The 12,874-nt window shown below is 44.7% G+C and overlaps 1 long non-coding RNA gene across 1 annotated transcript; it reads right to left on the reverse strand.

Moving 5' to 3' along the window:
- Positions 1–4,822: 4,822 nt before the first annotated feature.
- Positions 4,823–12,830, reverse strand: LOC307098350. Its single transcript, XR_013813429.1, has 3 exons — positions 12,691–12,830; positions 7,210–7,331; positions 4,823–5,274 (listed from the first exon to the last, which is right to left on the reverse strand). It is a non-coding gene; the product is annotated as an uncharacterized lncRNA (long non-coding RNA).
- Between the last annotated feature and the right edge of the window lie 44 nt (positions 12,831–12,874).

Consider the following 12,874-nt stretch of genomic DNA (forward strand, 5'->3'; position numbering starts at 1 on the left):
CTATTCATGTATTGATGACCTCTGACCGCTCTGTACCCACCCAGCAAGACCTGCTCAGACCTCTCTGCAGTCAGGACCTATCATTACAGCATTCCCTCTGCCTCCCTGGCCCCAGCCCCTCTGCTCACCCCTCTGACTGGCCTTTAGCCACCCACCTCTGGAAATTTGGCATTTTCCTCCTGCCTAGCACATGGGCCCTTTTATTTCTCTTTCCAGCTCCGCTGTTGCTTTCTTTCCCTCTTCTCTCCTGGTTACCTCCTTAAACCTGCCAAACAGCCTCAGTGAACCCTACTAAGATCATTGGCTACTGGGCTCTCACAAAGAGGGTCCACACTCAGCTTCAAAGATTAATATAATCAGAATGATACCGAATGCTGTGTGAGCACTTACTAAGTGGCAGGCACTGTTGTTTATATTGGTAGAAGAACCACCTCATGAAGTAAGTACTATCATCATGTCCATTTCACAGACGAGGGAACCTGCTGGAGAAGATGCCTTATCTGGCCGATGGAGCTCGGCCTCAAGTGTGGGTGTCTGGCCTAAGGATTTCTTCTTGACCACTTCAGTTAGCTTAGCCAGCTGACGTGGGGAAGGGATTTCACTCCTTGTGTCTGGTTTTTGACTTTTCAAACAGCACAGTCTTTAAGGTTTCTTTTCTTTCGTGAAATTATTGGAAGTATGAAATAAGATTTAAAAAAAATAATAAACCTAACACCTTGTTATTTTTCATGTTTGTTTTGATTTTTTGTTTACTTGGTTCATGTGTTACTGCTATACATTTTTCTCAGGGCTCACCCTAATAGATTTCCCCCCAGCCTCCAGATAGCTGAGATTCTACTATAAAAATGAATTCATTTGATGTCAGTTTAGTTATAGGGAGAGCATGAGTGAATTTAATGACCTTTCCTGAGAACTAGTTTTGAAAGAGGAGACCGGGAAGAAGCATGAATGTGCTAAGCCTGGATTAAAGGGAAGCCATACTAGGTCATCACCCTAGAAAAGCTCTCGCACATGTCACCGGGATTTATGTTCAAGAATGTTCTTGGCAGCATTGTTCATAATGGGCTCAAACTGGAAATAACCCCATCCGTGCAGAATAGAATGGGAAAATGCATTGTAGCATACATATTAGTACGATGGACTACAATACAGCAATGAAAATGAGTGACCTACAACTAACTACAGCCATATCCTTGAATCTCACAAACATAATGCTGAGGAAAAGAATGCAGTTTTGACAAGAGAAAACTGTATTCCATGGGAATCCATACTGGTAAGGTTCAAAGATAGGTGGTAAAATTATAAAGACTATGAAGGAAATTAATATCATGAATGTCAGGATAATATCAAGCCTATCTAATAAAAGGGTAATATGCAAATTAACCATTGCTCCATCACAAAGATGGTGGCACCCATAGCGGCCGGAGGCTGGATGCTGGCGGTGTCGCCCGTGGAGGGAGGGAGGGAGGGAGGGAGGGCAGGTGGGCGGGCCTCTGGCCAGAGCCCGGCTGGGGCGCAGGACACTGACGTCATTGCAGGCCGGGCTGAGGGACCCCTGCCCCCTGCCCTGTGCACAAATTTCATGCACTGGGCCTCTAGTTAATTATAATGGGCATGGAGGGGATTGTGATTATTCAGGTGATACACAGGCATCTTCTTGGATACTGATAGTTACTATTTCTTTATCTGGGTGTTGGTTCCACAGAGGGTTACTTTGCGATTATTTGTTAAGCTGTCCAAATGTGTTCTATGCATTTTTATGCCTGTATGTTTTATCTCATTCTTTTGAAAAACTAAAAGCAGGGAAGAAAGGAAGGGAGGGATGGAGGAAGGGAGGGACAGACAGGAATGCCAGCCCCTCAAACCAGATCTCATTTCTCTGTTTTTTTCTTTTTTATTGAATTTATTGGAGTGACATTGGTTAATAAAATTGTGTAAGTTTCAGAGGTCTAATTTATGTGTTATAGCTAATCCAGACCAGGTTCTCGGAGACCTGGTCAGGTTGGAGGCAGGTGCCGAAAGGCTCTGTGCATAGCATCTGTGGATATTCAACTGCCAAATAGTTTTCCATTGAACCAATTTGTTCTCTTACCAGCAGTTCCCATTGCTTTGCATCTTCACTATTAGCTGATATTGTCAGATTTTTAAATATTTACTTCTTTTTTAAGATGTGTAAAGGTATCTCATTATTGTTTTAACTTGCATTATTATAGTAATTAATGTTGAGCATCTTTTTAATGTTTTGTTTTTGTCTTTTGTAAAATGCCTTTTCAAGTCTTTTGCCCAACACCCCCGCCCCCCCCCCACACACACAATGGGGTTGTTGTCTTTCTTATTGATTTATTGCAATATGTATTTATTTTGGATATGAGGGCTTTGCAAGTTGAAAATATCTTTTCCCATTCCATGGCATGTTGCCTGTGTTTTGCTAGATGGATGGCACGGAGGTAGCAAGGGTTTGCCGCTCTGAATTCCTTTGCTTACCCCTTGGGTGCCTTGGAATTTGCTCAGCCTTCCAGGGCTGCCTTTCTCATGCATCTTGGAGTTCCTGGCCCCACAACCCCAGCAGCCATGCTATCCCCTCCGGAGGCAAGCTGCCCGAGAGGTAAGCGAGTCCCCATGAGAAGGACAATGTGAGCCCTGTGCAGGCAGAGCCCGTGTTCTGTTTTCTTCTCTTCCATGAGCAGAGAAAACAGAGTTTGGTTCTGTCTCACGCATTAACTTTTACTTTATACACCAGCGCAGGAAAGAGTGACATGGGAAAGGATTTAGAGGCAGCCAGTTTCTGAAGCCCTTTGTACTGGCCTGGATTTCAGTGTATGGACAATGGTAGGTGCTACCTGAGAACTGGGAACGTGACTGTGCCAGGGCAGAAAGAGAAATCACATCTTGCCAAGGGGCAATGGGCCATGCTACCTGCATCAGCGTTTGAAGCCAACATTAAGAAGGTTACTCACGGGCTTGGAAGCCATTAGCAGCCCTCCCTGTAATACCTATGTAAAAACTAGGGACTGTCTTCCAGCGGAAGTGAGAGGTAACTGAGTACTATTATTCTACCCTAATTTTCTTTGCAAGGAGGCCTGGCTCTGGTGAGAAGGGTGTGGTGGATCCCGAATCTAGGATAAATTTAAAGAATTAAAATCTACATGCAACAGGGACAATACAATTTTGAAATAAAATCAGTCAGTCTTTCCTCCCCACTACCTTGAGCCCTTCTCTGACCCCAATCTCTTGAGCACAACTCTTGGTTTGCATGACATGGAAACCACATGTGCAGACTGAGAGGTGGGGGGTAGAGGGAGACAGCCCACTGCAGGCTGGAGCCTCTGGAGAACTAAAGATGTAAGCAACTGCAGTAAGGGTGCAATCTGGGGGCTGAAGAACTTGCTGTGTGTCGGATAATGTAACTCTTTCCTCAACTGACGTCTGTGAGAGATACGTCGGAAAGGCTTTGTTACTTTCAAGGTTGTCTGGAGTCAGACTTGCGTTTCTTTAGACCAGCGAGCACACCCTAAGGCAGGAAACGGGGGCTCAGCTATATCTGGGTCAGACTCCTGTGCTTCTCTTTATCTGCACCAGCGGCATGCTATACACAAACAACTCGTTTTCTCCTGGTGTGGCTGTGCAGGATGTAAAATTACCCAAAACCTGGGACTCTTGGGACCCCCTCGACTTCTCACAGGCACCATCAGAAACCGGCTCCGGCTCTGAGACCTGCAGCTGCTCTGGTGGTGCCCACACTGAACCAGCGATTAGACATTGTCTCCCCCCTGTAGATGGTTTCTGAAACCTTAGAGCAGATCTTCACATTGAACCTGATCAGATTCAGGCCATTGCTCCCTGAGGTTTCGTTTAGGTTTTCTCAGAAACCAAGAAGAAAATAAGAATTTGAGTGCGAGTCATTCACTTGGGAGTCATCTCAGGAAACAAGGAAGCACAGCGGGAACCGGAGGAGCTGGGGGCCCAGCGGCCGCTCTGCCGCAGCGAGGTGAGCCAGGAAGTCAGCAATGACGTGTGAGCAGAGACACCCAAGGCCCTGAATCAACCTCCAGAGCCCCAAAGCTGCCGCCTCACGTCTGCCTTCCAAATCTCACGCGATTGTTCTCTTGTGGCCAAGCCTACCATGTTCCACACATGGAGGGATCTGGAAAACGGAGCTCCCGCTCCACAGCTCTCCCCTGAACGCACAGACAGCTCGATCCTCAGTCCACAAGGTCTGGCGCAGAACAGCACTTTCTTTGTTTTCCCGTATCAACTGAGTTCCTGCCTCTAGCCCCATTCCCACAGACAGGCAAAATGTTTAACTTCCGCCATTCCTGGGTTCCCCACTTTGGGGTCAGGTGAAGATTCCACCATCTTTCCCAGTTCCAAGTGGAGGTGCCTGCTGCCACTGGGTCATCCGTGACTGTCGAAGGTTAACACTGAGACGGGCACTATGCCTTTCCCAGGGGTCCCTCCACATCTGGTGGCACTTGTGTTTCCATGCCCCACACTTGGGGGAAATGAGCTTGTTTCAAGGCTGGGGGCCCCCATGCCTTTCCTCTGTGGGGTTTTGCCACCTCCCTGAAGCCCGGCCAGGAAGGGAATCTGTTCCCTTCAACTTTCTTAAACATCCCACTGTAAAACTCTAGCACCTTTTCCTTTACTCTTTCTTCTACTTTAGCCACACACCTACATTCACCGAAGGATTTGGTAATCAAGGAACAAAAGACTGACATCTGCCCTTTCATATACCTTTAAAAAGAAGTCCTCACCCAAAGATATGTTTCTATTGATTTGAGAGAGGGGAGGAGAGGGGAGGGGAGGGAGGGGGAGGGGGAGGGGAAGGAAGGGAGAGGGGGAAGGAGAGAAACATGGATCAGTTGCCTCTGACCTTGGATCAAGCCCAAAACCTGGGTATGTGCCCTGACTGGGGATCAAACCTGTGACTCTTCGGTGCATGGGACAACGCTCCAACCGAGCCACCGGCCAGAGTTTCTAAGGCAATAAAACATAATGGGAGAGAGAATATACAAGGAGGAGAAAAAACAAAAATTAATCTTTTAAAATACTATCCACGCACCTGGGGCTGTGATGGCGCTTCTTCTGTGTCTGGAGGAAGACGCTGGTCATGGCAGCTGCAGCTGGAGGTCAGCATTCCCTGGGCTGTCACCATCCTCTCTGCTGTCACCATCCTCTCTGCTGTCAGCATCCTCTCTGCTGTCACCATCCTCTCTGCCTTGCCCCCTGCCCAGGACGCTTCTCCCCTTCTCCCGGTTGTGCTGAGGCAATGTGCTGGGGAGAGAGTGGCGCCGACGTGAGGCCTCCAAGCCACAGACCTCTGGACACCCTGTGGGGCTGAGACACATGCTGCTGAGGGAATAGTGCCCCTTGCTGCCAGCAGCACTATCCCCGGTTTCTGTGGGCCTGGGAAGCCTCCCTGCCTTAGTGACCACCCCAGGAGAACTGCTGATCACTTTGGTCTATACCCGCCCAGCAGAGAAAATACAGCCACCCTGTCAGTCACAGCTCCGGGCTTGACAGAGTCAAGATCTGCTAAATGAAATACACTTGCAGGTTATGAGTGACAGAGGCATAGAGAAAACAATGAATTAAAGGGAAAAAAACATCCCAATGGATCTCATAAGCATGGCCATGTGGATACCTGACCCACACAGGCTGATCCCTGGGAAACACCAAAGCAGCTGGATTTAAGACAAGTCTAAGCCGATCTGTGGGTCTAAACCAAAACTGTAGAATTAAAGTTGGCCTCGGGCCGAAACCAGTTTGGCTCAGTGGATAGAGCGTCGGCCTGCGGACTCAAGGGTCTCAGGTTCGATTCCGGTCAAGGGCATGTACCTTGGTTGCAGGCACATCCCCAGTAGGGGGTGTGCAAGAGGCAGCTGATGGATGTTTCTCTCTCATCGATGTTTCTAACTCTCTATCCCTCTCTCTTCCTCTCTGTAAAAAATCAATAAAATATATTTAAAAAATAAATAAATAAAGTTGGCCTCGGGAGGCCTCTAGGAAGCAAGCAGCCAGCTTCCAGGTGTCCCAGCGATGCCCACATGCATGTGCTGGGCCTTATGCTATTCTCTATGTACATACTAGTACATACATGGTATGTGGAGACTATGTGTGTGCACAGACATCTAAGATGGGGAGCTCAGCAACCGCAGCATTGCATGCACCACAGAGCATAGGGAACAATGTTGGGTGACTACATCACCTATTGAAGTGTCTGTCACCTAGAGTTACGTAATAAGAGTTTCCTCTGGCTGAGCCTTAAGTATAAAAGTCTTACTAATTTACTCAAAACAGTATGACTTCTAACACAAAAATGCTTCTATCTTTATCTATGTTCATCTATCCACTTTTGCTACGTGTCTGTCATTTAACTGTTTCTCATGATGATGTTCAGCAGTCTGCTGCTTAGCAATCCTTTCCAACTCGTTTCTGAAAATAGTTTGGTAAGTGAATGTTCTCCCTGAGAGTCATTTCATACCGTTGCCAAGGATTTGGTTGCACATCGTGTTTTAGACTAGTTGCACTTGATACCCCTTTCAGTTTATTTTCATTCCTCATTTAATTATACATACCTTCCCCCCTGATCTTCCCTAGTCCTCAATCTCTCACACGCCCCAGCACGTCAATGGTGTGCTGTCAGTAGATATTATTGCAATGCTGGTTTATTGGATTTTGTGTCCAGATTGATGAAATGGAGAAATCAACTAAAAGAGGTATGTTTATAACAATATTGATTGGTGATATCAGGAAAAAATGGGCAATGACTATAGTAGTGAATGGATAACTGATTAAAAGCCCGAGAGTGTGCTGCTCGTGTGACACGTGCTGTTCACATGCACATGGGTGAGCATCTCCTGGTTCCAGTTACTTTTCTCCTTGTGAATAATCACAGGCATCATTCTGAAGAGAGAGATACCCGAGTGGAAACAAATACAATCTTAGTCTATTTTCACTTCCATATCATCTCTACATCTCTACACCTTTTTATGAAATGATCTCCTGCCATAATAAATACTGAGACAGGGTGTTAATTGCATTCCACTGAGTCTGGTTCTGTGAGAAGGCATCCTGAGGTGTGGATTGGCAGCTCTTTTTAAAAAAAAAATTTTTTTTTAATCCTAAAAAATTAGGATATGTTTACTGACTTTTTTAGAGAGAGGAAGGGCAAGGGAGAAACATTGATCGGCTACCTCCCATACTCACTCGAACTCACTCGAACCTGCAACCCTTTGGTGTATGGGACGATGCTGGGGCCAAGTGTTAGGAAGTCCTCTCTTGAGTATCAGAGGTTCCAAGAGAGAAGCCTCACAGGACTGGAGGAGCAGCTGGGGAACAAGAACTATTTAAAAGAAGTGCTCGAGGCTATATGATGCTGAGTCTCTCATCTTCCTCTGGCTTTTCACAGATTGAATGTGGGGACAGAAAAGGAAAAAGTGAAATGCAAACAATAGCTTTTCAGGTTGTTCCTATGGCACATGCCTTTTCTCTGAAGGTCTCTCCTCTAAGCTGAGCTCCTGTTTTAAGATTCTTGTGAAATGACAAGATCAGAAGTGAGGGTGTTATTACTGCAATAACATATGCTTTGTTTTTCCATTACTGAAGGAGAAAACTTTCTGGGGAGTGAAATTTAACACTCTATTTAACAATAGCACTGCATACTAATTCATGTCAAAATATAAAACCAATCTATTCAAGAAAACATCAAGATTAAATGAAATGGGCCATGATACATGAAATGGGCCATGATAATGGTATGGGTTCATGTTATGAGGATTACAAATTCTTTCTAAATCTTAATCATGGTTCCCTTCTTGTAGCCCTAGCAATGCAGTATTATAACTACCTGATTATTTAGCCCAGTCCCTTCTAGACTAAGCTTGGTGAAGGGAGGGTCTGTGCTAATCTTGTTCACCATTGTATATTCCACAATGCTTGCATGTAATGGACAATCAATAATTATTTGCTCAATGGATCAATGAATGAAGCATTTATTGCCAATCTCACTCTTTTTGGTATTTATCATATCCTACATATACTGTACTTCCCTGTCTTCCCAACTGGATTACAAACTTCCCTGGGTCAGGGACTCTCGCTTACGTATGATATATCACTAGCACTTATTATGGTGTTAAGCACACAAAGGCATCCACTCATTTGTTTATAGATGAGAAGCTAGAAAATGGGTTTGATTTAAACACCTTAAGTACTTCAATTTTTTATATCATGTAGTGCGTGTAGAGATGGCCTTAATCACAGATAAAACATATATTACTTGCTTAGTTATCTTTCCAGTTGTTCAGGAAACAAGGAACCAAGGTTTAAAAATAGATTTATAAAAAAGTGTTTAACATGGAGGAGCAAGAAGAAAAGAGCAGGAGAGAAATAATAGAACTAAATAGTCCCAAGGGGCCAGGTCTTCAGCCAGGGAGGAGCCGCCTCCTGTATTGTGCAATATGTGTGGCTTGGCAGAAATGAGATGAACATGCACTCTTCCCTTCTATTAAAGGCTAATTGTTTTTTTAAAGTAAAATTATGACTTATACAAATACAAACTTAGCATGTGTCCAATATTTTATTTAACTTATTAATGAATGAGGGAACTAGTAAGATATTACAACTGATTCAAAAGATAATCCAAAGAAGCAGAAACATATATAGACAATTAACAGTGCTGCAATTCATTTGATTAACAGACACAACACTGGTTTCTTGGGTTGAGGGGGAGAGAAATCAATTGTACTCCAAGAACAATTTGCATTTGTATTTCTATGGACAAGAATCATTTGTACTACTGTCAGGTTTTTGTTTTTTTTATATTTTTATTGATTTTAGAGAGGAAGGAAGAGGGAGAGAGAGATAGAAACATCAATGATGCGAGAGAACCATTGATTGGCTGCCTCCTGCACACCCTGTACTAGGGATTGAGCCTGCAACCTGGGCATGTGCCCTTGACCGGAATTGAACCCAGGATCCTTCAGTCCTCAGGCCGATGTTCTATCCACTGAGCCAAACTGGCTAGGGCCTACTATCAGGTTTTTTGTAACACATAAGAGTTGTAAAATAGCTCAAAGCACACTTAATCTGCTAGTTGGACACCCTGTAACCTGTAGTTTAAAGTCTTTCACAATTTCTCTTGACACCAATAGATCTCTCAACTTGTCTTCCAACATAATGATTCACTGTGTGAAGGCTTAGTTTTTCTCTGAAAAAGTTTAAGAAAAATAAATGTGTTTTTTTTTAAAGATTACATTAATCATACAAAGTCTCTGAGTTCCTTAGATAAGACCATAGAGTGGAATAAAAATCTCAGTTCTTCATAGATGCTTGTGTGCTTCAAAAGACAACCTGATCCTTTTCTTTGAAATGTAACTCTTTTGTCCTCCTTAAAATAATATAGCTGGCATTTAATGTTTTTTTCAGTCATGAGATATTTTATAAATACAGAAAGTTTTTCTGCTGTGGCTGAAAGGGGGACACTGTCTGGAGCAGTGGGCAATTCCCACATCCAGAGGAACTGTCAATGGAGGTGACATCTTTCAGGCAGGTGAGCAGGAGGAGGCCCACAGCTGGGCTCTACTAGCCTGTGGCTGAAGTTGTGATTGGGGCAAGCATATTCCTGGCTGAGGCTGCACACATGTAAGGTGGAGACCAAAGAGGGCCCAAGTTAGTCACACATGCTGACCCTGGGGTTGCACTGAACTTATTTGCATAGTAAATTTAAAAAGGCTCTTGTAGCCTAGCCAGTGTGGCTCAGTGGTTGAGTGTTGACCTATGAACCAGGAGGTCACAATTTGATTCCTGGTCAGGCCACATGCCCAGGTTGTGGGCTCAATCCCCAGTGGGGGGCATGCAGGAGACAGCTGATCAATGATTCTCTCTCATCATTGATACTTCTATCTCTCTCTCCCTCTCCCTTTCTCTCTGAAATCAATTATATATATTTTACAAAGGCCCTTGTAGAAAATAAAACTTGAAGCATACCTGAAGACAGCCTGAATTTTGCATGTGTTCCCTTAAACATACACAGATCTATCAATGGTGGAGGAAAGACCAGTTTAAGGTGTTTGAGCACACTTAACACAGTGTGGGCGGATCACGAGCATTCTCATCTATATATATAAAACCCTAATATGCAAATAGACTGAACAGTGAAACAACTGAACAACCGAATAACCGGTTGCTATGATGTGCACTGACCACCAGGGGGTGCTTGCAGAACATGTTGGGCATTGGCAGCAGGCAGCAGATTACGGAACATGGCAGGTGTCAGCTGCGGTGGGATGGTGGAGCAAATGAGCGGGGGCGCCAGACCAAGGTGGGGTGCCAGTCACTGTCATCGAGGCGAGTCTCTGGTGGTTATTGAAAATTCTTTGCTCTTGTGCACCGCAGTCCCGCTTGGCGCTCACACCTGCTGCTGGCGCTGGCCCCGCTCACACCCGCTGCTGGCGCCAGAGCTGCCGCTTGCACTTGCTGCCGGCGCCCAGTGCCAGCCTCGATCGCCCCTCTGGGCTTCTCCACCTCCCCCTGCTCCTGAGGGGCGATCGGGGCTGGCAGCCGCTGCTCGCACCCACTGATGGCGCCGGCCCCAATCGCTCGGCCGTCAGTGGGTGAGAGCGGGGCTGGCGCTGTCAGCATGTGGGAGTGGCAGTGGGAGCAGGGCTGCCAGCAGACGGGAGACTGGGGGCGCGGTGGGAGGGGAAAGGTGGGGGTGCGGAGAATGGGTCAAGACACCCCCCCTGTGCCCACCGCAGCCTCTTGGCCCACAGTTCCTTTCAAGGTGCACGAATTCGTGCACTGGGCCCCTAGTGTTTTCATATTTCACAGTGTTTTACATAAATGTTAAAAGCATGCCTTAAAATTAAATACCCATTGCATTTTGAAGTTATTTATTACATGTTCTTACAAGCTTTTTAAAGTATGATACTTCGTAAAACGTTTTTTGTACTCGTTCAATAGAAACTTCTCTGGCCACTGGGTAAAGCTAGCAATAAAACTACTGGTGCACAATGTGTTAACATTTATCACAAAACAAGATGGTTCTTCTCTGGCCGAAAAGTCCTTGTACTCTTGGTTAAATCCAGTTTAAGAGGAAATTCAAACAGATTTCTTTTCTTCTTTAACAAAGAAGGTATTAGGGTACACACGGAGAGAATGGCACTTGAATATATAGTTGAACCTTAAACAATGAGGGTGGACCACTTGAATATATAGTTGAACCTTGGGCTGGGGTGGCCCACTTTTAGGCATATTTTTTTCAATTTACCTACACAGCTCAAACCCATGTTGTTCAAACCCATGTAAGCAAAAGCCCTCCATTCTACCTGCTTGTTATTAGTATAGATTAATGGATTTCTATTTTTTAAAATGTTTATAAATCATTATCATAATTATTTTGGTGTTCAAGTTGTCCCAGAGTTAGCTAGTAGGATCCTCTTCAAGCTGGCTTCTGTGTCCCTGTGATATGCCTCATCATTTTTTGGGGGAAAACTTCCTTAATTTCCAGCAAAAAAAAGATGTTCCAGGCTCATCTGGAATCAGATTATTTCTCCACGGAGCCCTAATTCTTCTTTAGTGTGCATATTAGCTATTTATTACTGCATAATTAGCTACCCCAAAATTTAGCAGCTTAAAACAAGTTATTATCTCACACAGTTTCTTCTGAGGTTCAGGAATTTGAGAGAGGGTAACTAGGTAGTTCTGGATAAGTTTCTCTCCTCTCTTGAGGTCACAAATATGATGCTCATTTCTTGGTCTTTTTTTTTTTTTTAATGGGAATTTATTCTGGGAAGAAAAATCACACTTGATACAAGGAGTTCTCAGGCCATAGAATAAAGAGTCAAAACTAATTCAATATTGCAGGTTCTGTTCTACTTTAAAAGATTGTTTCTTTTAAGATCAAGTTCTAAAACAAAATTTTAGACTACCTTTATTTTACTCTAATACTTTTAGTCTGTTTGAGTATTTTCTTTTTCATCAGTTGGCTCAAGTTATTACAACAAAAGGTTATTGAAGATCTACTTGTACAAGACTGATAAAAGAAATAGGCTCTGGCCTATAGGAACTTGCAAAGTAGTATAATCCTACTTCTTTCCTGAAATTTTTCTCAAAGAAGTAAAAATTTCAGAGGTGAAGCTACTAGGAGCTTCCACTTGTTTAATGATTCTTACCCCCTTGCTCACCATTCCAGTTATTTTTCAGCTACTGAATACCACAATCTGTGCTGCACTATTAGCTCGGACATGAATGCAATGTAAAGAGCAATTCTTGACACCTGCCTAATCAGGGTAGTCTGTCTTAGGTTCCCAGGGGTTCCAAAGCTGTCCTAGGAATAAGCCTTGCTCAACCCACTTGAGCACAAAAGGAAACAGTTAATAATTAATGAAATTGAGAAATCTCCCACACTGGGTAATCCATCTTTGAGGAATTTGGGGTTCTTTGTGAAAGAAAAGGCAGCCTTGCTTTAAAGCAATGGGAAAGGGCCCCGGGCCAGCGGTCTTCCAGAGCCGGTTTTGATCACCGCACTGCCCCCCAACCAGCTGAAAGGCGGGTGGTCCAATCATATCAGGTCTCGGAATCTGTTTCTCCATCCAGAACGTGAGGGGTAGGCTCGACGGCCCCGCTCTCACTGCAATTTTCCAGTCCAAGGCTCACGGAGAAACCCATAAAACGAGTAAGGGAACTCACGATTTGCTCTTTGTGGACAAGCAGTAGGGGCGGCCAGTCGAGCTAATTTATTTATACACTTTGCCTAGACTCGTGACCATCCTTGCTCAGCACCTCCCCCACCTCTCACCGTCCCAGGGAGGGACTGGAGCCAGGGGCAAAGGTCTAGTCGTGCGCCTGCGTGCTGCGGTCGGAGGGATGAAGT

Source organism: Cnephaeus nilssonii (genome assembly GCF_951640355.1).
Source record: "Cnephaeus nilssonii genome assembly, chromosome: 4".
In the NCBI taxonomy this organism is placed as follows: Eukaryota; Metazoa; Chordata; class Mammalia; order Chiroptera; family Vespertilionidae; genus Cnephaeus; species Cnephaeus nilssonii.